This window comes from Somniosus microcephalus, unplaced genomic scaffold, assembly GCF_052327205.1.
Source record: "Somniosus microcephalus isolate GS21.2 unplaced genomic scaffold, FLI_Smic_1.0 unresolved_chr2, whole genome shotgun sequence".
NCBI lineage: Eukaryota > Metazoa > Chordata > Chondrichthyes > Squaliformes > Somniosidae > Somniosus > Somniosus microcephalus.
The window spans coordinates 53358909-53386385 of NW_028225180.1; the positions used below are offsets into that span (position 1 = coordinate 53358909).

Consider the following 27477-nt stretch of genomic DNA (forward strand, 5'->3'; position numbering starts at 1 on the left):
ACAAGGAATGGGGTTTAAACGTGCATGAGAGTTTTAATTTGGAGTTGCTGGGGGACTGGGAGCCAATGTAGGTTCACAAGGACAGGGGTGATCAGTGAGCAGGGTTTTGATGCATGCAAGTGCACGAAGGATGAAAGCAGCAAAGTCGGCTCAGAGAGCATTGGAAAAATCAAGTCTACAGTGATAAAAGCAAGGATGAGGATTTCAGCAGCAGATGGGCTGAAGCAGGGACAAAGAATGCCGATGTTACAGAGGTGGAGGTAAGCGGTCATTGTGAGGAGAGGAGATCAGGTCGGAAGCTCAGCTTGATGCCAACTACACCACTGAGGTTGTGAACAATCCGAGGCATTGGCTGGGACAGGGATGGAATCTCTGGCGAGAATTCGTGGCGGGGGCCAAAGATCATGTCGTCATTCTTCCCAATGTGCAATTGGAGAAATATGTAGGTCATCACAGACTGGCTGTCGGACAAGCAACGTGAGAAACCACAAGAAATGGAGGGGTCGAGAGAGGTGCTGGAGAGGTAGAGCAGAGTGCTGTCAGTGTACATATAAAAGCAGATCTCCTTTGTTTGGATAATGTCTCTGAGGGGCAGCATGTAGATGAGAAATAGGAGGGGGAAATGTCTTTGCACCACACGATCCTCCTCCCACCACTCTTCATCTAAGCCTATCAGCATAACCTTTTATTCCTTCTCCCTCATGTGTTTCTCCAGCTTTCCCTTAAATGCTAGTTTTCTTTGCAGTGAGGCTGTGTAATCCGTAGCATGCCTCCTCACTGACGCTATACAGATCACGTGTTGTTGTTCCTCTGCCCCACTGACCCGTCCCCACACCGGCTCCAAGACATAAGGAGCTTTTATGTGACCAAATGTTTGGACAAAGAGGTACATTTTAAGGAGCGTGTTGAAGGAGCAGAGAGAGGTAGAGATGTTTAAAGAGGGACTTCCAGAGCTTAGGGCCTCCGCAGCTAAAGGCACGGCCGTCAATGGTGGAGAGAAGGAAATCGGAGATATGCCACAGATCAGAATTGGAGGAGCGCTGGGATTTCGGGGACTGCAGGAGATTACAAAGATAGGGAGGGGCAAGGCAATTTTGGGATTTGGAAACAAGGATCTGAATTATAAAAACCGAAGCCAATTCCGGTCAGCGAGCAAAGGAATGGGTGAGGTTATCAGCAACAGTTGAGCTGAGGCAGGGGCAGAGACCGGCGCTGTTATAGAGCTGGAAGTAGACGGTGTTGGTCATGGAGTGTATATGCGGTCAGAAGCTCATCGTACGGTCAAATACGACAGCAAGGCTGCGGATGCTCTGCTTTAGCCTCAGACAGTGGGCAGGGTGAGGGATGGAGTCGATGCCTCGGGAACACAGCTCGTGGCAGGGACCGAAGACAATGGCTAATGTTACTTGTCTACCTGCCCCACAGGTGCTGCACACCCGAGAATCCCTCCCACTGACACAGCTTGTTGATGCTTTTCAAACATCTCCACACACATCAGCAGGGTGCACGGTCAGGAAACACTTACAATGGAAAGACTGGTCACACTCATAGGCCAAGGGGTTGGGCGTCCAGTGGGCACAAGGGTTAGGTCAGTGTGGCGGGGGTAGAGTCAGAGGAAAGAGAGGGAGGGAGGGGGCAGAGCGGGGACAGGGGTTTGGTCAGTGTGGCGGGGGTAGAGCCAGAGGAAAGAGAGATGGAGGCAGGGGGCAGAGTGGGGACAGATGTTTGGTCAGTGTGGCGGGGGTAGAGGCAGAGGAAAGAGAGGGAGGCAGGGGGCAGAGCGGGGACAGGGGTTTGGTCAGTGTGGCCTGGGTAGAGGCAGAAGAAGGAGAGGGAGGCAGGGGGCAGAGCGGGGACAGGGGTTAGGTCAGTGTGGTGGGGGTAGAGTCAGAGGAAAGAGAGGGAGGCAGGGGGCAGAGCGGGGACAGGGGTTAGGTCAGTGTGGTGGGGGTAGAGCCAGAGGAAAGAGAGGGAGGCAGGGGGCAGAGCGGGGACAGGGGTTTGGTCAGTGTGGTGGTTAGAGGCAGAGGAAAGAGAGGGAGGCACGAGGCAGAGTGGGGACAGGGGTTTGGTCAGTGTGGTGGGTAGAGTCAGAGGAAAGAGAGGGAGGCAGGGGGCAGAGCGGGGACAGGGGTTTGGCCAATGTGGTGGGTAGAGTCAGAGGAAAGAGAGGGAGGGAGGGGGCAGAGCGGGGACAGGGATTTGGTCAGTGTGGCGGGGTAGAGGCAGAGGAAAGAGAGGGAGGCAGGGGGCAGAGCGGGGACAGGGGTTAGGTCAGTGTGGCCTGGGTAGAGGCAGAGGAAAGAGAGGGAGGCAGGGGGCAGAGCGGGGACAGGAGTTTGGTCAGTGTGGCCTGGGTAGAGGCAGAGGAAAGAGAGGGAGGCAGGGGGCAGAGCGGGGACAGGGGATTGGTCAGTGTGGCGGGGGTAGAGGCAGAGGAAAGAGAGGGGGAGGCAGGGGGCAGAGCGGGGACAGGGGTTTGGTCAGTGTGGCCTGGGAAGAGTCAGAGGAAAGAGAGGGAGGCAGGGGGCAGAGCGGGGACAGGGTTTTGGTCAGTGTGGTGGGAGTAGAGGCAGAGGAAAGAGAGAGGGAGGCAGGGGGCAGAGCGGGGACAGGGGTTTGGTCAGTGTGGCGGGGGTAGAGTCAGAGGAAAGAGAGGGGGAGGCAGGGGCAGAGTGGGGACAGGAATGTATTGCACTCTGGACAGTCTTACCCTGAATATAATGGACATTGTACAAGGGAGGAAACATACATCTCTTCTAATAGCAAAACCAACTTGTAATATTATTACTAACAGCAAAATACTGGAGATGCTGGAACACTGTCATAAAAGCTGAAAATTCTGGGAACATTCAGCAGGTCAGGCAGTGTCTGTGGGGGGGGGGGGACGGTGGGGTTAACGGTTCAGGTCAATGACCTTTCCTGAGAAACGGTTCAGGATCTGAAACACCAACCCCACCTTCCTCTCCCCACAGTCGCTGCCTGACCCGCTGAGTGTTTCCAGCATTTTCAGCTTTTATTACTAATATTATTACTCATCCCCATTTCAGACTACATTCTGTATTTGACTTGGTTTGGGTTCATACCATTTCAGAATACACTGGGAATCTGATGCTTGCTGTGTATCTGACGTTGATTTTGGAAGCACATTCCCTGCTTGCTTTGACCAGTGTTGTCCTACTTCGGTATTGTGTGTGTCTGTGACCAATGAAACAGGAGGCAAGCACTCACCCGGCGTTTAATGTCTTTCACCGTCCCCAGTACTAAACACTGGGGATGTCCAAAGGTAATGAAGCTGTGCTCAGCACTCACTATCTGACAATACTTTGTACCTGCTGGTCACAGGCCGCGCTGATCTTTGAGGTTTGTCTCTGCATCGTGTTCAATGAATTGACTATAATTGGTTTCCCTGTTCAGTCTTTCCACTTGATTTGTCATCAGTACTGAGCTATTTTAACACTGAGATCTGATGGCGACGGTGTGAGTTCAGTCCGACCTAATAAACAGACATGCGTCGATCTGCTGGGCTCTGCCCCACATTGGAGTCACCTCTCAGATAAAATTCCTTTACTCTAAAATACACACAAGATTCACTGTGACTGTGTTTAGAGACAGATACTGATCACACTTTACATCCCATTGCATGGCCTCATGCTGGATAATTGTGCTCAGTGGTCACAATCTTCCAGTCTCATTCTCACCATTGCCTGCTTTACATTGTAAGCTTTCTGGACTGTCTACAGGACCAGGGTGTATCTGAGTCAATGGGACTCTCTCTGACCTTTGTCCCCAGTCCATCTCCAGGACCAGTGTGTATCTGAGTCAATGGGACTCTCTCTGACATTTCTCCCCAGTCCATCTCCAGGACCAGTGTGTATCTGAGTCAATGGGACTCTCTCTGACCTTTCTCCCCAGTCCATCTCCAGGACCAGTGTGTATCTGAGTCAATGGGACTCTCTCTGACATTTCTCCCCAGTCCATCTCCAGGACCAGTGTGTATCTGAGTCAATGGGACTCTGACCTTTCTCCCCAGTCCATCTACAGGACCAGTGTGTATCTGAGTCAATGGGACTCTCTCTGACCTTGATCTGCAGTCGATCTCTGGAAGCTCTTTGAATCGAAAGAGTTCTCTCTGGTTGGTGCTCACACAATCCGGTGCTGGTTCACCTGCTGTTGTTCCTCAGTCTAAAATCCCTGTTTACCTCCAGCTGTGGACCTTCCTCAATCACTCCGTCATTCACCGGGAAATCTAATTGTGGCAGAGCAGAAAATGAGAACAATATTGAAAGCGTGAAATAATGTAATGTAAACTTTTCTTCTGCTTACTAAAAATTAAATTTCAAGGCCGAATATTTGTTTGATTTTGTCCCTTTCCTCAGATCCCCAGTTCCGGGGTTTTGTTTATTTTGGAGATTTTCCTCACAGTAAATTCCGGCCGCCTGAGACTCCCCCAGTTTCACTGCTCTGGGCGGAAATGCGCCATTTTGTGCCCAAACTGCCTGACCCCACCGCGTCCTCCAGCCCCTGTATTGTGAGCCGGTTCAGCACATTCCCCGGGAGCTGATGCTGACAGGAATCTCCCCTCCGTTTCTCTGCGGAGTTACAAACCGTTGCTGTGAATCTGTGAAGCCCCTCCCTCCCTCGCTGTGATCTAAACTCTGTGCTGAGCAGCCGCGCTGTCAGGCAGTGTGCTGAATGGAGCCGAGTCCCCTCAGTCACACAGCGCGGCCCCTGTAACCCGGGCAACCATCCTGTTTCTACCGTCACTCACACACCGGCCCGGCACACAGCAAACCCCGCCCACTGCACATCCCCGGATCAGCAAGGCAGCGGCACTGCGCCTGCGCGGGAGTGCAGTGGAGCGACACTGCGCCTGCGCGGGAGACCAAGGGAGCGACACTGCGTCTGCGCGGGAGGGTGAGTGAGTGACACTCCGCCTGCGCGCTGTGATAAGTTTGCGCCACTACGCCTGCGCGGGAGGGCAAGTGTGCGGCAGTGCGCCTGCGCGGCAGGGCAAGGGTGCGACAATGTGCCTGCAATGGATCGACAACGCGCCTGCGCGGGAGGGAACTGTGTCCCCAACGCATCACTATAGCACCCACAGTGGTAGGAGGACTTCATCGGAATTGAGCAACAGGACGCGGCCATTCAGCCCCTCCAGCCTGTTCCACCATTCAGCAGCATGGTGGCATAGTGGTTAGCACTGTTGCCTCACAGCGCCAGGGACCCGCGTTCGAATCCGGCCTTGGGTGACTGTCTGTGTGGAGTTTGCACATTCTCCCCGTGTTTGCGTGGGTTTCCTCTGGGTGCTCCGGTTTCCTCCCACAGTCCAAAGATGTGCGGGTTAGGTTGATTGGCTGTGATAAATTGACCCATATTGTTAGGGGGATTAAATACATGGGGTTACGGGGATCGGGTGGGATATGTGTCGGTGCAGGCTCGATGGGCTAAAATGGCCTCTATCTGCACTGTGGGGTTTCTGTGATTCTGTGAGACCATGGCTGACCTGTGTCTTAACCCCAGCCTTGGTTCTATAACCCTTAATGCCCAGCAAACATCTATTAATACAGTAGCAAAGTACTGTGGATGTTGAAAATCCGAAATAACAACAGAAAATGCAGGAAATACTAAGCAGGTCGTGCAGCATCCGTGGAGAGAGAAAATCATCTATTAATCTCAGTTTTGACATTTTCAATTGACCCCCCATCCTCAACAACTTTGTGGGGGACTGATTTCCAGATTTCCACTGCCCTTTGTGTGAAGAAATGCTTTCCACCATCCAAATGGAATTAGATAATACCTGAAAAAATTGCATGGTTATGAGGAAAGGTGTGGGATTGAGCTGAAGTGCCGGCACGGGCTGGAGGGACCGAATGGCCTCCTACTGTGCAGAAACGATGATTATTTGATTCTATCACCACTTAACAACCTAGCTCTAATTTTAAGTTTATGCCTCATTGTTCTGGACATCCCCACCAGAGGGAAAATTGAGTCATAGAGTCATAACGGCAAAGAAGGAAAACATTCGGCCCATCGAGTCCATGCCGGCTCCCTGCAGAGCAATCCAGTCAGTCCCATTCCCCCGCTCTATCCCTGTAGCCCTACTAGTTTATTTCCCTCAAGTGCCTATCCCTTTGAAAACATTGAGTGTCTCCACTTACACCACTTCCGTCGGCAGCGAATTCCAGGTCATCACCAGTTCCTGTGTAAAAAAGATTTTCCTCATATCCCCTCTGTATCTTTTGCCCAAAACCTTAAATCTGTTTCCCCTAGTCCTTGTACCATCAATTAATGGGAACAGCCTTTCCTTGTCTAGCCTATCCAAAACCGCCATAATCTTGTACACATCTATCAAATCACCCCTCAACCTCCTTTGCTCTAATGAAAACAAATCCAGCTTCTCCAACCTGTCTTTGTAGCTAAGATCCCCCATCCAAGGAACCATTCTGGTAAATCTCCTGTGCACCCTCCCAAGGGCCTTCTCATCCTTCCTAATGTCTGGTGACCAGACCTGGACGCAGTACTCCAGTTGAGGCCTAACCTGCGCTTTATAAAGGTTTAGCATAACTTCTTTGTTTTAGTACTCAATACCTCTATTTATGAAGCCATATGCTTTGTTATCCATTTTCCAAATATGTCCTGCCACCTTCGGGGACCTATGCACATTAACTCCCAGGTCCCCCTGTCCCTGCACACTCTTTAAAACTGTGTCATTAAGTGTATATTGGCACGCCCTGTTACTTCTGCCAAAATGCATCACCTCACACTTCACAATATTTAATTCCATCTGCCACTTGTCTGCCCATTCTGCTAGCCTTTCTATGTCCTGTTGCAGTCGATTTATGTCATCATCACTGTTTGCCACACCTCCAAGTTTGGTGTCATCGGCAAATATAGAAATTCTACTCTCTATTCCAATTTCCAGGTAATTTATTATATCAAAAAAAGCGGTGGCGCCAGCACTGACCCGTGGGGAACCACTCTGTCTGCCATACTCCAGTCTGAAAAACAGCCATTTACCACAAATCGGCGCTGCATCCCCTCCAAGGCCAATATCTCTTTTCTGAGGGGCGGTGCCCAAAACTGAATGAAATGTGGAACAATATTCTATATTCAAAATGTATTGTGACAGAGGTTATCAAATTTAAAAGATGTGTTATTAAACCATGGCAAGAGGAAATCTTACGATATATATGTATCTACATAACCTACTGCTCAGAAACAACAGGTTTCGACTCCTGGATTGCCGAATACATCGACAGGAGTTTACACTGAATGTTTCACGGTATTTCGGATATAAATTGGAGCCAACGCCTCTTGTACTGAGGTCTGACATTGTTACCCTGGCAATAGAGGAAATCACGCACTGAAAATAACAGAAAACGGAAATATCAAAAACAATATCACATGTTCTGAGTTTCGTGAAGAACATTAACCCTAAACATTCAGCCAGTGTTTCTAAACATGAAGCTGCGATTCCAAAAACGGCTTTTTTACACCACCAGACCTGACACTGTGGATTTACTGACTCCACCGTCAGTTCCAGCCGTACAGAGCATTAAACAGCGCCGCATCTACAGAAATACATCAATAAAATAGTCACATTGTTGGAGATAGTACACGTGACCCCATAAAATCAGGTTGTCTTAAAGCATCTAAATCTGTTACTGTTATCAAATTATATGTATCTATAGACCTGGATCATGTGACCAACAATAAACTTTATTCTGACAGCACACAATAAATTTACTAATATTCCTTAAAATGTAAGATTTACGTATCATTTTATCAGTTTATACTTAAATGATAATCATTTAATTCAACCGCCATTGTGAAATTAAGAAATAGTTTTACTGATAGAAAATAACTAAGTAAGCCCAGTATCCAGTTCAGAATTGTAAGATTATTTATTGAGAGTTGGATATGAAATATATTTGAGTGTCTGGAACCACCTTAACATGCAATATAATATCGATATTATGGGGAACATAAAGGTCGGTTCTTTCCAAATTGGTGCTGGGGGCGGGGAGACAGTTAATATCTGCTGGGCTCTTGGATCAAACCCCTTCCAATCTTACAACACAGGAGGCCATTCGGCCCACGGTGCCTGTGCCAGCTCTTTGAAAAGAGGTCCAAACTAGTCCCGTACACCACCTTTTTCTGCATAACACGGGAAAATCGTCCTCTCCAATTACAGGTCCAGTTGCCTTTTGAAAGTTTCCATGGATTTTGTTTACATCAGTTTTACAGTTGGTGCATTCCAGGTCTAAAACCGCTGTGTAGAACAAGTTTTCCTAATTTTCCCTCCAGCTCTCTTGCCAATTATTTTAAAATTGTGACATTTCGTTAACGCCCCACTTGCCAGAGGAAACATTTCTTCCTAATTATTCTATCAAAAACCCTCATAATTTGCAATTGCTCTATTAGCTGTTGCCTGAACCTTCTCTGTTCTAAAGGCAACAATCCCAGCTTCTCCGATCTCTCCGCATAATTGAAGTCCGTCATCCCTGGTATCATCCTGTTCACAACTCACTGTTTTCTGTCCTTAAGCCAATTCCTTAGCCAAGCTGTCACTGACCCACCTATTCCATGAGCCTCAATTTTGTTAACCAGCCTTCTATGTGTTTTTTTTGCCAAACGCCTTCCGAAAAAAACATACGACAGTCCTGCCATCCCAGGAATCAATCTGATGAACCTTCGTTTCACTCCCTCTATGGCAAGCATATCATTGCTTTCTATCTGTTAACCACGTCTTAATCCATGCTAATATATTACCCCCAATTCCATGTGTCCTAATTTTGTTCACCAACCTCTTGTGTGGGACCTTATGGAAGCCCTTATGAAAATCCAAATACACCACATCTACCGGTTCCCCTTTCACTACACCACTAGTTACATTCTCAAAGAACTCCAATACGTTAGTTAAACAGGATTACCCTTTCATTATTCCATGCTGACTTTGTCAAATCTTACTATTACTTTCTAAGTGCCCAGTTATTGTATCCTTTATAATAGATTCCAGCATTTTCCCAACAACTGATGTGAGGCTAACAGGTCTGTAGTTTCCCGTTTTCTCTCTCCCTCCTTTCTTAAATGCCCATTATTTTTTTCCTTGATTATTGTTTCTAAAATATTACCCACCACTGATGTTAAAGTGACCGGCCTATAGTTACTAAGTTTGTCTTTCTTGAACAATGGTGTCACATTTGCCACTTTCCAATCCTGAGGCATGTCCCCCGCAACTAGGGAAATTTGGAAAATAATGGCAAGCCCTTCTGCTATCTCCTCCCACAAATCGCTTAGCAACCTGGGATGCTAGCCTTCTGTACCAGGTGACTTGTCCATTCTTAGCATTCCCAGACTTTCTGGTACACGCTTTCTATCAATTTCCACCCCTTCTATTGCTTCTACCTTTTCTACTTCCACCGATAATTTGCCAGTATCCATCTCCTTAGTAAACACCGTTAAAAAGTTTTATTGAGTATTCTAGCCTTGCCCTGAGCATCGAAGAATATGTCACCATCTTTTCTCTATCTATCATATCAAATCCTTTAATCATCTTAAACACCTCAATTAGATCACCCCTTGATCTTCTATATTCAAGGGAATAGGAGCCTAGACTTTGCAACCTGTCCTCATAATTTAACAATTTTAGCTCAGGTCTCACTCCGATGAATCTGCGCTGCACCCCTCCAAGGCCAGTATCTCTTTGCTGAGGGGCGGTGCCCAGAACTGAATAACATGTGGAACAATATTCTCTATACAAAATGTATTGAGACAGAGGTTATCAAATTTAAAAGATGTCTTATTAAACCATATGAAGAGGAAGTCCTACGAATTATATATGTACATAACCTACTGCTCAGAAACAATAGGTTCCGACTTCTGGACTGCCGAATACATAGACAGGAGTTTACATTGAATGTTTCATGGTCTTTCGGACACAAATTCGAGCCAAGGCCTCTTGTACTGAGAGCTGACAGATTGTTACCCTGGTAATAGAGTAAATCGCACACTGAAAATAACTGAAAACGGAAATAACAAAACCAACTTCTCATGTTTGGAGTTTAGTTCAGAACATTAACCCCGAACATTCAGCCAGTGTTTCTATTCATGAAGCTGCGATTCAAATAACGGATTGTATACAACACCAGACCTGACACTGCGGGTTTACTGAATCCACCGTTAGTCCCATCTGTACAGAACATTAAGCAGCACCGTATCTATACAAATACAGCGATAAATTAGACACATTGTTGGAGATAGAACCAGTGGCCCCTGAAAATCAGGTTGTCTTAAACCATCTAAATCTGTTACTGTTATCGAGTTATATGTATCTATAAACCTGGATCATGTGACCAACAAGAAATTTTATTCAGACAACAAAACATTTTTACTAATATTCATTAAAATAAAAGAATAACGCATCATTTTATCAGTTTATACTTAAATGATAATCATTTATTTCAACTGCCATTGTAAAATTCAGAAATAGATTTACTGATAGAAAATAACAAAGTAAACCCAGTGTCCCGTTCAGAATTGTTAGATTATTTATTGATAGATGGATATGAAATATATTTCAGTGTCTGGAGCTACATTAACCTGCAGTATAATATTGATATTATGGACAACATAAAGGTCGGTTCTTTCCAAGTTAGTGCTGGGGGTGGAGAGACAGTTAATATCTGCTGGGCTCCTGGATAAAACCCCATCCAATCTTACAACAAAGGAGGCCATTCTGCCCACGGTGCCTGTGCCGGCTTTTTGAAATATTGTCCAGAATATCACAGAAACAGAAACCCCACAGTGCAGATAGAGGCCATTTTCAGCCCATCGAGCCTGCACAAACACATATCCCACCCGATCCCTGTAACCCCTACACCAACACATATCCCACCCTATCCCCGCGTATTTAATCCCCGCGTATTTAATCCCCCCTAACCCTAAGGGTCAATTTATCATAGCCAATCAACCTAACCCACACACCTTTGGACTGTGGGAGGAAACCGGAGCGCCCGGAGAAAACCCACGCAAACACGGGGAGAATGTGCAAACGCCACACAGACAGTCACCCGAGGCCGGATTCGAACCCGGGTCCCTGGCGCTGTGAGGCAACAGTGCTAACCACTATGCCACCGTGCTGCCCCTAGTCCAAGCATCACCTTTTTCCCCATAACCCAAGAAATTCGTCCTCTCCAACTACAGGTCCAATTGCCTTTTGAAAGTTCCCATGGACTTCGTTTACGTCAGTTTTTTCAGGTGGTGCATTCCAGATCTTAAACCTCTGTGAAAAACAAATTATCCTAATTTCCCCTCCAGTTATTTTGCCAATTATTTTTTAAAATGTGACCTTTCGTTAAAGCCACATTTGCCAAAGGAAACATTTCTTCCTACTTGCTCTATCAAAAACCATCATAATTTGGAATATCCCTTAATCTTCTCTGCTCCAAAGGCAACAATCCCAGCTTCTCCGATCTCTCCACATCATTGAAGTCCGTCATCCCTGATATCATCCTGCTCACAACTCGCTATTTTCTGCCCTTAAGCCAATTCCTTATCCAAGCTGTCACTGACCCACCTATTGCACGAGGCTTAATTTTGTAAACCAGCCTTCCATGTTGTTTTATTGTCAAACGCCTTCCGAAAAAGCATGTAGACAACATCCATTGCATTCCCTTCATCAATCCTCTCTGTTACTTCATCCAAAAATTCAAATATATTTGTCAAACACGATCATCCTTTTACAAACCCGTGTTGGCTTTCTTTAATTCGCTTAAATCTCTCCAAATAAGAACATAAGAACATAAGAAATACGAGCAGGGGTAGGCCATTCGGCCCTTCGAGCCTGCTCCACCATTCATTGAGATCATGACTGATCTTCTGCCTCAGCTCCATTCACCGGCCCTATCGCCATATCCCTTAATGCCCTTACTAGTCAGAAATCTATCGACTTCTGTTTTGAATATACCCAATGACTGAGCCTCCACAGCCCGCTGGGGTAGAGAATTCCAAAGATTCACCACCCTCTGTGTGAAGAAATGTCTTCTCCTCTCAGTCCTGAATGGCCTATCCTTTATACTGAGGCTGTGGCCCCTGGTTCTAGACTCCCCAGCCAAGGCAAACATTCTCCTAGCATCCACCCTAACAATCTCTGTAATGATTTTGTATGCTTCAATGAGATCCCATATAATTCTTCTGAATTCAAGACAATACAGGCCTAGTTTACTCAATTTCTTCTCATACTACACTCCCGCCATCCCAGGAATCAATATCATGAACCTTTGTTGCACTCCCTCTCTGGCAAGTATATCCTTCCTTAAGTAAGGAGAACAAAATTGTACACAGTACTCCAGGTGTGGTCTCACCAAGGCTCTATATAATTGGAGTAAGACTTCTTTAGTCCTGTACTTAAATCCTCTTGTAATGAAGGCCAGCATACCCTTTGCCTTCCTAATGGCTTGCTGCACCTGCACATTCACTTTCAGTGACTCATGTACAAGGACACCCAGGTCCCTTTGAGCATCTGCATTCCCCAATCTTTCACCATTTCGGAAATACTCTGCCTTTCTTTTTTTTCTACCATAGTGGATAACTTCACACTTAACCACATTATATTCCATCTGCCATGTTCTCGCCCATTCACTTTGCCTGTTGAGATCCCCTTGAAGCTTCTTCACATCCTCTTCACAACTGACACTGCCATCTAGCTTTGTATCATCAGCAAATTTGGAAATGTTACATTTAGGGCCCTCATCCAAATCATTGATATAGATTGTAAATAGCTGTGGTACCTCACTAGTCACAGCCTGCCATCCTGAAAAAGACCCATTTGTCCCTACTCTTTGCTTTCTGTCTTTTAACTACGTCTAAATCCATGCTACTATATTACCGCCAATTCCATGTGTCCTACTTTTGATGACCAACCTTTTGTGAGAGACCTTATCGAAGGCCGTCTGAAAATCCAAATACACCACATCTACCAGTTCCCCTTTGGCTGCTCCACTAGTTACATTCTCAAAGAACACCAATAGGTTTGTTATACAGGATTTCCCTTTCATTATTCCACGTTGACTTTTTCCAATCTTACTATTACTTTCTAAGTGCCCAGTTATTGCATCTTTTATCATAGATTCCAGCATTTTCCCAACTAATGATGTGAGGCTAACAGGTCTGTAGTTTCCCATTTTCTCTCTCCCTCCTTTCTTAAATGCCCGTTAATTTTTTCCTTGATTATTGTTTCTAAAACTTTACCCACCACTGATGTTAAACTGACCGGCCTTTAGTTACTAGGTTTGTCTTTCTTGAACAAGGGTGTTACATTTGCCACTTTTCAATCCTCAGGCACCTCCCCCGCATCTAGGGAAGTTTGCAAAATAATGGCAAGCCCTTATGCTATTTTCTCCCCCAATTCCCTTCGCAACCTGCGATGCAAGCCTTCTGTATCAGGCGACTTGTCCATTCTTAGCATACCCAGCCTTTCTGGTACATCCTGTCTATCAATTTCCACCCCTTCTATTGCTTCTACCGATAATTTGTCATCATCCATCTCCTCAGTGAACACTGTTACAATGAACTTAGAGTATTCTAGCCTTGCCCTGGGCATCGAAGAATATGTCACCTTCTTTTCTCTATCTATCCTATCAAATCCTTTAATCATCTTAAACACCTCAATTAGATCACCCCTTGATCTTCTATATTCAAGGGAATAGGAGCCTAGACTTTGCAACCTGTCCTCATAAATTAACTATTTTAGTTCAATTATCACTCCGATGAATCTGCGCTGCATCCCCTCCAAGGCCAGTATCTCTTTCCTGAGGGGCGGTGCCCAGAACTGAATAACATGTGGAACAATATTCTCTATACAAAATGTATGGAGACAGAGGTTATCAAATTTAAAAGATGTGTTATTAAACCATGGCAAGAGGTAGTCCTACGAATTATATGTATGTACATAACCTACTGCTCAGAAACAACAGGTTCAGACTCCTGGACTGCCGAATACATAGACAGGAGTTTACATTGAATGTTTCACAGCCTTTCGGATATATATTGGAGCCAACGCCTCTTGTACTGAGATCTGACAGATTGTTACCCTGGCAATAGAGGAAATCACGCATTGAAAATAACAAAACCAACTTCTCATGATTGGAGTTTAGTTCAGAACATTAACCTTGAACATTCAACCATTGTTTCTAATCATGAAGCTGCGATTCCAATGACGGATTTTTTACACCACCAGAGCGGGCACTGCGGGTTTACTGTATCCACCGTTAGGCCCATCTGTACAGAACATTAAGCAGTGCAGTATCTACAGAAACACATCAATAAAATAGTCGCACTGATGGAGATTGACCCCGTGGCCACTGAAAATCAGGTTGTCTAAAACCATTTAAATCTGTTACTGTTATCGAACTATATGTATCTATAAACCTGCTTCATGTGACCAACAAGAAACTTTATTCTGGCAAAACAAAATAGTTTTACTAATATTCATTAAAATATAAGATTTACAAATCATTTTATCAGTTTATACTTAAATGGTAATCATTTAATTCAATTGCCATTGTGAAATTCGGAAATAGATTTACTGATAGAAAATAACTCAGTAAACCCAGCGTCCAGTTCAAAATTGTAAAATTATTTATTGAGAGTTGGATATGAAATATATTTGAGTGTCTGGTAATACCTTAACATGCAGTATAATATCGATATTATGGGGAACATAAATGTGGGTTCTTTCCAAGTTGATGCCGGGGGCGGGGAGACAGTTAATATCTGCTGGGCTCTTGGATCAAACCCCATCCAATCGGACAACACAGGAGGCCATTCGGCCCACGGTGCCTGTGCCAGCTCTTTGAAAAGATGTCCAAACTAGTCCCACACCCCAACTTTCTCCCCATAACCTCGCAAATTCCTCCTCTTCAAGTACAGGTCCAATTGCCTTTTGAATGTTCCCATGGAATTTGTTTATCAGTTTTTCAGGTGGTGCATTCCAGATCTTAAACCTCTGTGTAAAACAAATTATTCTAATTGCCCCTCCAGTTCTTTTGCCAATTATTTTAAAACTGCGACCTTCGTTAACGCCCCACTTGCCAGAGGGAATGTTTCTTCCTACTTGTTCTATCAAAACCGCTCATAATATGGAAGAACTCTATTAGCTCTTCCCTTAACTTTCTCTGCTGTAAAGGCAATAATCCCAGATTCTCCGATCTCTCCACATAATTGAAATCCGTCATACCTGGAATCATCCTGCTCACAACTCGCTATTTTCTGTCCTTTAGCCAATTCCTGATCCAAGCTGTCACTGACCCACCGATTCCATGACTCTCAATTTTGTTAACCAGCCTTCTATGCGTTTTTTTTCAAACGCCTTCCGAAAATACATGTGGACAACATCCATTGCATTCCCTGCATCAATCCTCTCTGTTACTTCATAAAAAAATTCAAATATATTAGTCAAATACGATTTTCCCTTTACAAACGAGCAGGAGTAGGCCATTCGGCCCCTCGAGCCTGCTCCGCCATTCAATGCGATCATGGCTAATCATCCAAATTCAGTACCCGGTCCCTGCTTTCTCCCCATATCCCTTGATCCTTTTAGCCTTAAGAAATATATCCAACTCCTTCTTGAATATATTAATGAATTGGCCTCTACTGCCTTCTGTGGTAGACAATTCCAAAGGTTCACCACTCTCTGGGTGAAGAAATTCCTCCTCATCTCTATCCTAAATGGCTTACCCCTTGTTAGATTGGGTAATTATATTCCCTAACACCCCTTATCCTTAGACTGGGACCAGTGGTTCTGGACTCCCCGCCCATCGGGCATATCCTTCCTGCATCTAGTCTGTCTAGTGCTGTTAGAATTTTATAAGTTTCAATGAGATCCCCTCTCATTCATCTAAACTCCAGTGAGTACAAGCTCAATTGACCCAATCTCTCCTCATATGTCATTCCTGCCACCCCAGGTATCAGCCTGGTGAAGCTTCGCTGCACTCCTTCCATGGCAAGGACATCCTTCCTCAGATAAGGCGACCAAAATTGCACACAATACTCAAGATGTGGTCTCACCAAGGCCCTGTACAACTGCAGCAAGACATGCTTGTTCCTGTGCTCAAACCCTCTCGCTATGAAGGCCAACATACGATTTGCCTTCAAAGTGGATAACCTCGCATTTATCCACGTTATATTGCATCTGCCATGCTTCTGCCCAATCACCCAACCTGTCCAAATCATACTGGAGTTTCTCGGCATCCACCTCACAGCACACATGCCCACCCAGCTTTGTGTCGTCTGCAAACTTGAAGATATTATATCTAGGTCCCTCGTCCAGATCATTAATATACATTGTGAATAGCTGGGGTCCAAGGACCGATCCCTGCGGTACCCCACTAGTCACTGCCTGCCACTCGGAAAAAGAGCCGTTTATTCCAACTCTTTGCTTTCTGTCTGCCAGACAGTTCTCTATCCAAGTCAATACCTTGCCCCCAATCCCATGTGCCTTTATTTTACACGCTAATCTCTTATGCGGGACCTTATCGAAAGCCTTTTGAAAGTCCAAAGACACCTCATCCACTGGTTCTTCATTGTCTATTTTACCAGTTACATTCTCAAAAATTCCAGTAGATTAGTCAAGCATGATTTGCCTTTTGTAAATCCATGTTGACTTTGTCCGATCCGGTCACTGTTTTCCAAGTGCTCTGCTATTACATCGTTTATAATGGAGTCTAGCATTTTCCCCACTACCAGTCTGTAATTCCCCGTTTTCTCTCTACCACCTTTTTTGAACAGTGGGGTAACATTAGCTACCCGCTAATCCATGGGTACTGTTCCAGAATCTATCTAATTTTGGAAGATCACCAGCAATGCATCTACTATTTCTAGGGCCACTTCCTTAAGTACCCTAGGATGTAGATTATCAGGCCCTGGGGATTTATCGGCCTTCAATCCCGTCAATTTCTCTACCACCATTTCCCTACAAATACTGATTTCTATCAGTTCCTCCCTTTCATTAGACCCTATGTTCCCCAACATCTCTGGGAGGTTATTTGTTTCCTCCTTTGTGAAGACAGAACCAAAGTATGCATTTAATTGGTCTACCATTTCTTTGTTCCCCATTATAAATTCCCCTGATTCTGACTGCAAGGGACCTACGCATGACGTCAACAATCTTTTTCTTTTCACATATCTATAAAAGCTTTTACAGTCAGTTTTTATGTTCCCTTCAAGCTTACTCGCATACTCTATTTTCCCCCTCTTAATTAATCCCTTTGTCCTCCTTTGTTGAATCCAAAACCGCTTCCAATCCTCAGGTTTACTGCTTTGTCTGGCCAATTTATATGTCCTCTCCTTGGACCTTACGCTATCTCTAATTTCCCTTGTTAACCACGGTTGAATCACCTTTTTTGTTTTATTTTTATGCCAAACTGGGATGAACAAATTCTGTAGCTCATCTATGCGATCTTTGAATGTTTGCCATTGCCTATCCACCGTCAACCCTTTGAGTGACATTCCCCAATCAATCCTACCCAACTCGCGCCTCAAACCTTCGTAGTTTCCTTTATTTAAATTCAGGACCCTAATCTCTGAGTCAACTACTTCAATCTCCATCTTAATGAAGAGTTCGATCATATTATGATTGCTCCGACCCAAGGGACCTCGCACAACAAGATTGCTAATTAATCCTTTCTCATTACATAATACCAATGTCTAAGATGGCCTGATCTCGAGTTGGTTCTTCGACATATTGGTCCAGGAAACCATCCCGTATACACTCCAGGAATTCCACCTCCACAGTATTGTTGCTAATTTGGTTAACCCAATCTATATGTAGATTAAAGTCACCCATGATAACTGCTGTGCCCTTATTGCAAGCTTCTCTAATTTACCTTTAAATGCCATCCCCGACCTCCGCTTTACTGTTTGGAGGTCTATATACCACTCCTACGAACGTTTTCTGCCCCCTGTTATTTCTCAGTTCTACCCATACAGATTCCACTTCATCAGAGCTAATATCCATCCTTACAATTGTGTTAATCCCCTCTTTTACCAGCAAATCTACCCCACCTCCTTTTCCTTTTTGCCTATCTTTCCTGAATATTGAATACCCCTGGATGTTGATTTCCCAGCCTTGACCAACCTGGAGACATGTTTCCGTAATCCCAATCATATCATATTCATTTACCTCTATTTACGCAGCTAATTCATCCACCTTATTATGAATTATCATTTAAGTGTACTTTGTGAATTTTAGTGTGTTAAGAAGTCAATTATTTGAAGTAAGTTTAATTTTTTAATGGTTTTTGAAACTCTTGGGCAGTTTAAACCGGAAGTAGAATCCGGGTATAAAAGGGGAGGGGCTAGTGCAGTGCACGGAGTGCTTTGTGCATTGAGTGGTGCTGGAGTTTTGCTAAGTGGGAGAAAAATCATTTAAGTGTATTTTGTGAATTTTAGATTGTTAAGAAGTCAATTATTTGAAGTAAGTTTAATTTTTTAAGGTTTTTTTAAACTCTTGGGCAGTTTAAACCAGAAGTAGATCCGGTTATAAAAGGGGAGGGGCTAGTGCAGTGCACAGAGTGCTTTGTGCATTGAGTAGTGCTGGAGTTTTGCTAAGTGGGAGAAAAATAATTTAAGTGTATTTTGTGAATTTTAGTGTGTTAAGAAGTCAATTATTTGAAGTAAGTTTAATTTTTTAAGGGTTATTTAAACTCTTGCGCAGTTTAAACCGGAAGTAGATCCGGGTATAAAAGGGGAGGGGCTGGTGCAGTGCACAGAGTGCTTTGTGCATTGAGTGGTGCTGGAGTTTTGTTAAGTGGGAGAGTTCGGATAAGTGGGAGGTGAGTGTGTTTTTTGCTCTGTTTTGTTCCCCACTCCCAGGCTTGGACAGCACTGCGGAGGCGGAGCAGCGAGATGAGTCAACCAAACAGGCCCCACAGACAGTATTCAAGGAGGAGGTTGGTGATCAGCTGGTTGGTTGGTTTTCTTCCTTCTCTTCTCTTTTATACCTTTAAGTTGGTAAGTCCTTTGAATAGTAGTGTGACATTATCATTTATATCTGGGCAGGGTCTTCATAACTAATAATAAGAAATTTAATTATTTATATAGAATGGAGCAGGTGATGTGTTACTGTTGCGAGATGTGGGAGCCGGTGAACCCCATTGAGGCTCACGGTGATTACATCTGCAACAAGTGTTTGCTGCTAGAGGAACTCAAGTTCCATGTTATGGAGCTTGAGACCGAGCTTCAGACACTGCGACACATCAGGGAGGGGGAGAAGTTCCTGGACCTATGTTTCAGGAGATGGTCACACCTATGAAGTTAATTACTGCAGATGTAGTCCGTGGTCAGGGACAGGACAGTGTGACTACGAGTGAGGAAGGTACAGGGATCCAGGATGTAGTATTGAAGGAGATGCAGCCCTTGTTCTTGTCCAGCAGGATCAAGGTTCTTACTCCCTGTGAGGGCGGGAGCGGGGACTGCAGGGAGGATGAGCAACCTGGCCAGAGCACCGTGGTACAGGGGGCCATTCAAGTGGAGGGAGTAAAAAGAAACGTTGTAGTGGTAGGGGATAGTATTATAAGGGGGATAGATCGAGTTCTCTGCAGCCAAGAGCGGGAGTCCCGAAGGCTGTGTTGCCTGCCCGGTGCCAGGGTTAAGGACATCTCTTCTGGGCTGGAAAGAAACTTGGAGTGGGAGGGGGAGGATCCAGTTGTCGTGGTCCATGTTGGTACAAACGACGTAGATAGGACAAGGAAGATGGTTCTGTTAAAGGAGTATGAGCAGCTAGGGGTCAAATTAAAAAAACAGAACCTCAAGGGTAATAATCTCTGGGTTATTACCTGAGCCACGAGCGAATATGGCTAGGATAAATAAAATTCGAGAGTTAAATGCGTGGCTCAAAGACTGGTGTGGGAGAAATGGTTTTTGCTTCTTGGGACACTGGCACCAATACTGGGACAGGAGGGAGCTGTTCCGTTGGGATGGACTCCACTTGGCCAGTGCTGGGACTAGAGTCCTGGCGAATCATATAACTAGGGCTGTAGAGAGGGCTTTAAACTAATTAGTGGGGGGGAGGTTTCTAGAGAGCAAATAATAGAAATGACAACAGAGAAGGTCATAGACTTAGGTAGCAGTGGGGGAATTAAAAAACCGAATGTGTCAGGAAGGGACAGAAGGTATGGAGTAAAAAGTAAAGTACTAAAAAGGGAAAAAACAGGAACTAAGTGTTACAAAACATATTTGAAAGTTCTTTATCTGAATGCACATAGCATTCGTAACAAAATGAATGAGTTAACGGCACAAATAATGACATATGGGTATGATCTTGTGGCCATTGCAGAAACATGGCTGCAGGGTGACCATGACTGGGAATTAAACATACCAGGTTATTTAACAATCAGGAAGGACAGGCAGGAAGGGAGAGGAGGTGGGGTGGCTATGTTAATAAAGGAAGGAATCACTATAATACAGAGAAATGATATTGGGTCAAAGGAGCAGGATAGTGAAACAGTTTGGGTGGAGATAAGGAATAATAAGGGGAAAAAAACACTAGTGGGTGTAGTCTATCGGCCTCCGAACAGTTGCAACTCTGTTGGACGGAGTATCAATCAGGAAATAGTTGAGGCTTGTAATAAGGGAACAGCTATAATTATGGGGGATTTTAATTATCATATTAACTGGACAAATCAAATTGGGCAGAGCAGCCTTGAGGGTGAGTTCATTGAGTGTGTTAGGGATGGATTTCTTGAGCAGTATGTAACTGAACCGACCAGGGGGCAAGCAACCTTAGATTTGGTCCTGTGTAATGAGACAGGATTAATTAAAAATGTCCTAGTGAAGGATCCCCTTGGAATGAGTGACCATAACATGGTTGAGTTCCATATTCAATTAGAGGGTGAGAAGGTTGGATCTCAAACAAGCGTGCTGAGCTTGAATAAAGGAGACTATGAAGTTATGAGAGCGGAATTGATTAGAGTGGACTGGGAAAATAGATTAAAGGGTAAGACAGTACATGATCAGTGGTGTACATTTAAGGAGTTATTTTACAACTTCCAAAATATATATATTCCAATGAGGAAAAAAGGGTGTAAAAGAAATGATTGCCATCCGTGGCTAAGTAAAGTAATTAAGGATAGTATCCGACTAAAAACAAGGGCATATAAGGTAGCCAAATCTAGTGGGATGATGGAAGATTGGGAAGTATTTAAAAGACAGCAAAAAATAACTAAAAGATTGATTAAGAAAGGGAAGATAGATTATGAAAGTAAATTAGCAAAAAATATAAAAACAGACAGTAAAAGTTTCTATAGTTATATAAAAAGAAGGGTGGCTAAAGTAAATGTTGGTCCCTTCGAGGATGAGACCGGGAAATTAATGGTCGGAAACATGGAGATGGCAAAAACACTGAACAATTATTTTGTATCAGTCTTTACAGTAGAGGACACTAAGAATATCCCAACACTGGACAAACAGGGGGCTCCAAGGGGGGAGGAACTAAATACGAGTAAAATCACTAAGGAAGTGGTACTTGGTAAAATGATGGGACTCAAGGCAGATAAATCCCCTGGACCTGACGGCTTCCATCCTAGGGTCTTGAGGAAAGTAGCGGTAGGGATTGTGGATGCATTGGTAATAATTTTCCAAAACTCACTGGACTCAGCAAAGGTCCCGGCAGATTGGAAAACTGCTAATGTAACACCCTCATTTAAAAAGGGTAGTAGGCAGAAGGCTGGAAACTATAAACCTGTTAGCCTAAAATCTGTTGTTGGTAAAATGTTAGAGTCCATTATTAAGGAGACAGTAATGGGACATTTGGATAAACATAATTTAATAGGACAAACTCAGCATGGTTTCATGAAGGGGAAGTCATGTTTGACAAATTTGCTGGAGATTTTTGAGGAAGTAACATACAGGGTGGATAAAGGGGAACCAGTGGACGTAGTGTATTTAGACTTCCAAAAGGCATTTGACAAGGTGCCACACGAAAGATTATTGCTCAAGATTAAAAAATCACGGGATTGGGGGTAATATTCTGGCGTGGGTGGAGGATTGGATCTCTAACAGAAAGCAGAGAGTTGGGATAAATGGTTCGTTCTCAGATTGGCAACCAGTAACTAGTGGTGTTACGCAGGGGTCAGTGCTGGGTCCCCAACTCTTTACAATCTATATTAACAATTTGGAGGAGGGGACCGAGTGTAACATATCAAAGTTTGCAGATGATACAAAGATGGGACAGAAAGTAGTGACTGAGGAGGACATAAAAAACCTGCAAAGGGACATAAACAGGCTAAGTAAGTGGGCAGAGATTTGGCAGATGGAATACAATACTGGAAAGTGTGAGGTTATGCACTTTGGCAGGAAAAATCATAGAGCAAGTTATTATCTTAATGGCAAGAAACTGGAAAGTACTGTAGTACAAAGGGATCTGGGGGTCCTGGTGCACGAAACTCAAAAAGTTAGTATGCAGGTGCAGCAAGTGATCAAGAAGGCCAATGGAATGTTGGCTTTTATTGCTAGGGGGATGGAATATAAAAAAAGGGAGGTATTGCTGCAGTAGTACAAGGTATTGGTGAGACCACACCTGGAATACTGCATACAGTTTTGGTGTCCATACTTAAGAAAAGACATACTTGCTCTCGAGTCAGTCCAAAGAAGTTTCACTCGGTTAATCCTAGGGATGAGGGGGTGGTCATATGAGGAGAGGTTGAGAGTAGGTTGGGACTCTACTCATTGGAGTTCAGAAGAATGAGAGGCGATCTTATTGAAACATGTAAGATTGTGAAGGGGCTTGATCGGGTGGATGCAGTGAGGATGTCCCCAATGAATGGTGAAACTAGAACTAGGGGGCATAATCTTAGAATAAGGGGCTGCTCTTTCAAAACTGAGATGAGGAGAAACTTCTTCACTCAGAGGGTGGTAGGTTTATGGAATTTGCTGCCCCAGAAAGCTGTGGAAGCTACATCATTAAATAAATGTAAAACAGAAATAGATAGTTTCCTAGAAGTAAAGGGAATTAAGGGTTACGGGGAGCGGACAGGAAATTGGACATGAGTCTAGGTTCGGAATGGTCATGGCCCTGTGGGTAGTGGAGCGGGCCCAGGGGCCATGTAGCCTGGTTCTGCTCCTAATGTGTTCTAATTCTGTATTAGGTTTCGGGAGATAGTTTTATTCCTGTTCCTGGCTGGGGTGGAGATCACCTTTACAGAAGGTAAGTACTGTAGAAAATATAGGGACAGAGTGATCTCCTGGAAGAATTTCGATTGCCTAGATGGGTCGGAGAGGAATTTGCCAGATTTTTTCCTCCCAAATTGGCCATTGGGTCTTTATCTGGTTTTTTGCCTCTCCCGGGAGATCACATGGGTTCGGGTGGATGCAGAGTGATAGAAGATTTGAGGTTAGGATCAGATCAGCCATGATCTTATTGAATGGTGGAGCAGGCTCGGGGGGCCGATTGGCCTACTCCTGCTCCTATTTCTTATGTTCTTATGAACGCTCCTTGCATTAAGACACAAGGCCTTCAGGCTTGTTTTTTTAATGCAATTAGATCTTTTAGAATTATTATTTACTGTGGCCATATTTGATTAAAATCCTTGATTTCTCTGACTGCCACTTTTGTTTTTCTCCTTCCTGTCTTTTGCTTTTATCCTTGTTTCCCTTTCCTCTGTCTCCCTGCTCAGGTTCCCAACCCCCTGCCATTTTAGATTAAACCCTCCCCCACAGCACTAGCAAACACTCCCCCTAGGACATCGGTCCTGGCCCTGCCCAGGTGCAAACCGTCCGTTTTGCACTGGTCCCACCTCCCCCAGAAGCGGTTCCAATATCCTAGGAATTTGAATCCCTCCCCCTTGCACCATTCCTCTAGCCACGTATTCATCTGAAATATCCTTCTATTTCTACTCTGACTAGCACGTGGCACTGGTAGCAATCCTGAGATTACTACCTTTGAGGTCCTATTTTTTAATTTACCTCCTAACTCCCTATATTCAGCCTTTAGGGCCTCATCCCGGTTTTTACCTATATCATTGGTACCTATATGCACCACGACAACTGGCTGTGCACCCTCCCCTTCCAAAATGTTCTGCAGCCGCTCTGAGACATCCTTGACCCTTGCACCAGGGAGGCAACACACCATCCTGGAGTCTCGTTTGTGGCCGCAGAAATGCCTATCTCTTCACCTTACAATAGAATCCCCTATCATTATAGCTTTCCCACTCTTTTTCCTCCCGTCCTGTGCAGCAGAACCACCCCTGGTGCCAGGAAGTTGGCTGCTGCTGCCTCCCCCTGGTAAGCCATCCCCCATCAGTATCCAAAGTGGTATATCTGTTTGAGAGGTGATTGGCCACAGGTGACTCCTGCACTACCTGCCTGCACCTACTATTATGTCTGTTGGTCACCCCTTCCCTTTCTGCCTGTGCAACCTTTGCCTGCGGTATGACCAACTTCTTAAACGTAATATCCACGACGCCCTCAGCATCGCGAATGGTCCAGTATGTATCCAATCACAGCTCCAGCGCCGCAATGCGATCTGCCAGTAGCTGCAGCTGGATACACTTCATGCACACATGGTTGTCAGGGACACAGGAAGCGTCCCTGAGTTCCCACATAGCGCAGGAGGAGCATGCCACGGGGCTGAGCTCTCCTGTCATGACTTACTCTTTAATTAATTCAAAATAAATTAAATCAAATCAATCCCACCAATTACACTACAGTTAAATGATATATTTAAGGGCCCTGGTTTACAAACAGTCCCTGCTACGCCACAGAGAGCTTAGAAACTATAAACCACAGAGTTTAAGTTTAAAAAAGAGAGAAATACTCACCAACCAATCACTTACCTGCTTTCTGGTGACGTCACCCTTCAATTACTTTTTACTTCTCTCCCTCTCTGAGTTCTGAGATTGGAGATTGGTAAACCTACCTGAGCCTTGCGGCTCTGAGGCCTACCTGAGCCTCACCGCTGCTTTTAAACCTTGCCGCCTCATTTCCTTCAGGTCCGCCGCCGCCGCCACTCTGAGACCTACCTGGTCCTCACTGCTTCTTTTAAACCTCGCCGGCGCTGCTTCATTTCCCGCAGGTCCGCCGCCGCCGCTGCTCTGAGGCCTACCTTGTCCTCGCCGCCTCTTTTAAACATTGCCGCCGCCGCCTCGCTTCCCACAGGTCCACCGCCGCCACCGCTCCCTCTCTCACACTGAAGCAGCACCTCTCTCAGATTGATCCGCCCCCTCTCTCAGACTGAACCACCCTCTCAGGCTGAACCAACACCTCTCGCAAATTGAACCACCCCACTTTCTGACTAAACCGCCCGCTCTCTCAGAATGAACCGTCCCCTCTCTCAGAATGAACCACGCTCTCTCAGACTGAGCTGCTCCTCTCTCAGACTGAACCGCCCCCTCTCTCAGACTGAACCGTCCCCTCTCTCAGACTGAACCACCCATCTCACAGACTGAACTGTCTCTCTCAGACTGAACTGTCCCCTCTCTCAGACTGAACCCCCCTCTCTCAGACTGAACCACCCCTCTCTGACTGAACTGCCCCTCTCAGACTGAAACACCCCCTCTCGCAGACTGAACTGTCCCCTCTCTCAGATTGAATCACCCATCTCACAGACTGAACTGTCCCCTCTCTCAGACTGACTCGCCCCCTCTCGCAGACTGAACCGTCCCCTCTTGCAGACTGAACCACCCATCTCAGACTGAACTGTCCCCTCTCTCAGACTGAATCGACCCCTCTTGCAACTGAACTGTCCCCTCTCTCAGACTGGAATGACCCCTCTCTCAGACTGAAACCGCCCCCTCTCTCAGACAGAACCCCCTTCAATAAGAATGAACCGCCCTCTTTCAGGCTGAACCGCCCCCTCTCTCAGATTCAACCAACCCCTCTCTCAGACTGAACCACCCCCTCTCTCACTGAACCTTCCCCTCAGACTGAACCGCCCCCTCTCTCAGACTGAACCACCCCTCTCAGACTGAACCGCCCCCTCTCTCAGACTGAAACAACCCTTCTTTCTCACTGAACTGCCCATCTCTCAGACAGAACCGCCCCACTCTCAGACTGAAAATTCTCCCTCTCAGACTGAAAGTTCTCCCTCTCAGACTGAACCATCTCTCTCTCAGACTGAACCATCTCTCTCTCAGACTGAACCCTCCATCTCTCTGACTGAACCAAAATGCTCTGACGGAACCACCCTCTCTCTCTCAATGAACCGCGCCCTCTCAAAGACTGAACCACCACTCTCTCAGATGGAACCGTCCCCTCTCTCAGACTGAATCGCCCCTCTCTTAGACTGAACCAGCCCCTCTCTCATACTGAAGCCCCACTCTCTCAGACTGAACCGCCCCCTCTCAGACTGAGCCACCTGCTCTCTCAGACTAAACCCCCCCTCTCTCAGACTGAACCGCCCCCTCTCTCAGACTGAACCGCCCCCTCTCTCAGACTGAACCGCCCCCCTCTCAGACTGAACCGCCCCCTCTCTCAGACTGAACCGCCCCCTCTCTCAGACTGAACTGCCCCCTCTCTCAGGCTGAACCGCCCCCTCTCTCAGACTGAACCGCCCCTCTCTCGGACTGAACCGTCCCCTCTCTCGGACTGAACTGTCCCCTCTCTCGGACTGGACCGTCCCCTCTCTCGGATTGAACCGTCCTCTCTCTCGGACTGAACCGTCCCCTCTCTCGGACTGAACCGTCCCCTCTCTCGGACTGAACCGCCCCCTCTCTCGGACTGAACCGCCCCCTCTCTCGGACTGAACCGCCCCCTCTCTTGGACTGAACCGCCCCCTCTCTCGGACTGAACCGCCCCCTCTCTCAGACTGAACCGCCCCCTCTCTCAGACTGAAACTTCCCCTCTCTCAGACTGAACCGCCCCCTCTCAGGCTGAACCGCCCCCTCTCAGACTGAACCGCCCCCTCTCTCACACTGAACCATCCCCTCACTGAACCATCCCCTCTCTCAGACTGAACCGCCCCCTCTCTCAAACTGGACCTCCCCTCACTCAGAATGAACCCACTCTATCAGAATGTTACACACCGTCTCAGACTAAACCACTCTCTCTCTCAGAATGAACCGCCCTCTCTCTCAGTCTGAACCACCCCCTCTCTCAGACTGAACTATCCCCTCTCTGACTGAACCATCCCTCTCTCAGACTGAACCACCCCCTCCCTCAGACTGAACCGCCCCCTCTCTCAGATTGAACCATCCCCTCTCTCAGACTGAACCACCCCTCTCACAGACGGAAACATCCCTCTCTCAGACTGTAATGCCCAGTCTCAGATGGAACCGCCCCTCTCAGACTGAATTGGCTCCTCTGTCAGACTGAACTGGCTCCTCTCTGACTGAAGCACCCCTCTGTCAGACTGAACCGCTCCTCTCCCACAATATACCACCCCTCTCTCAGACTGAACCCCCCTCTCTCAGAATGAACCACGCCTCTCAGACTCAAACACCCCCTCTCAGACTGAACCACCCCTTTCTAGAACTGAAACCG

The 27477-nt window shown here is 45.9% G+C and overlaps 1 protein-coding gene across 1 annotated transcript in view; it reads right to left on the reverse strand.

Annotated features, from left to right (window-relative positions):
• The window catches only part of LOC147092642 (NACHT, LRR and PYD domains-containing protein 3-like), a 901415-nt gene extending 876239 nt beyond the window's left edge, over nt 1–25176 (reverse strand). The window contains exons 1-2 of the mRNA XM_085975968.1: nt 25103–25176; nt 4083–4249 (exon numbers count right to left, since the gene is read on the reverse strand). The gene's annotated coding sequence lies outside the window, so the exon portion shown is untranslated. The remainder of the gene's footprint in view (nt 1–4082; nt 4250–25102) is intronic.
• Nucleotides 25177–27477: the final 2301 nt, after the last annotated feature.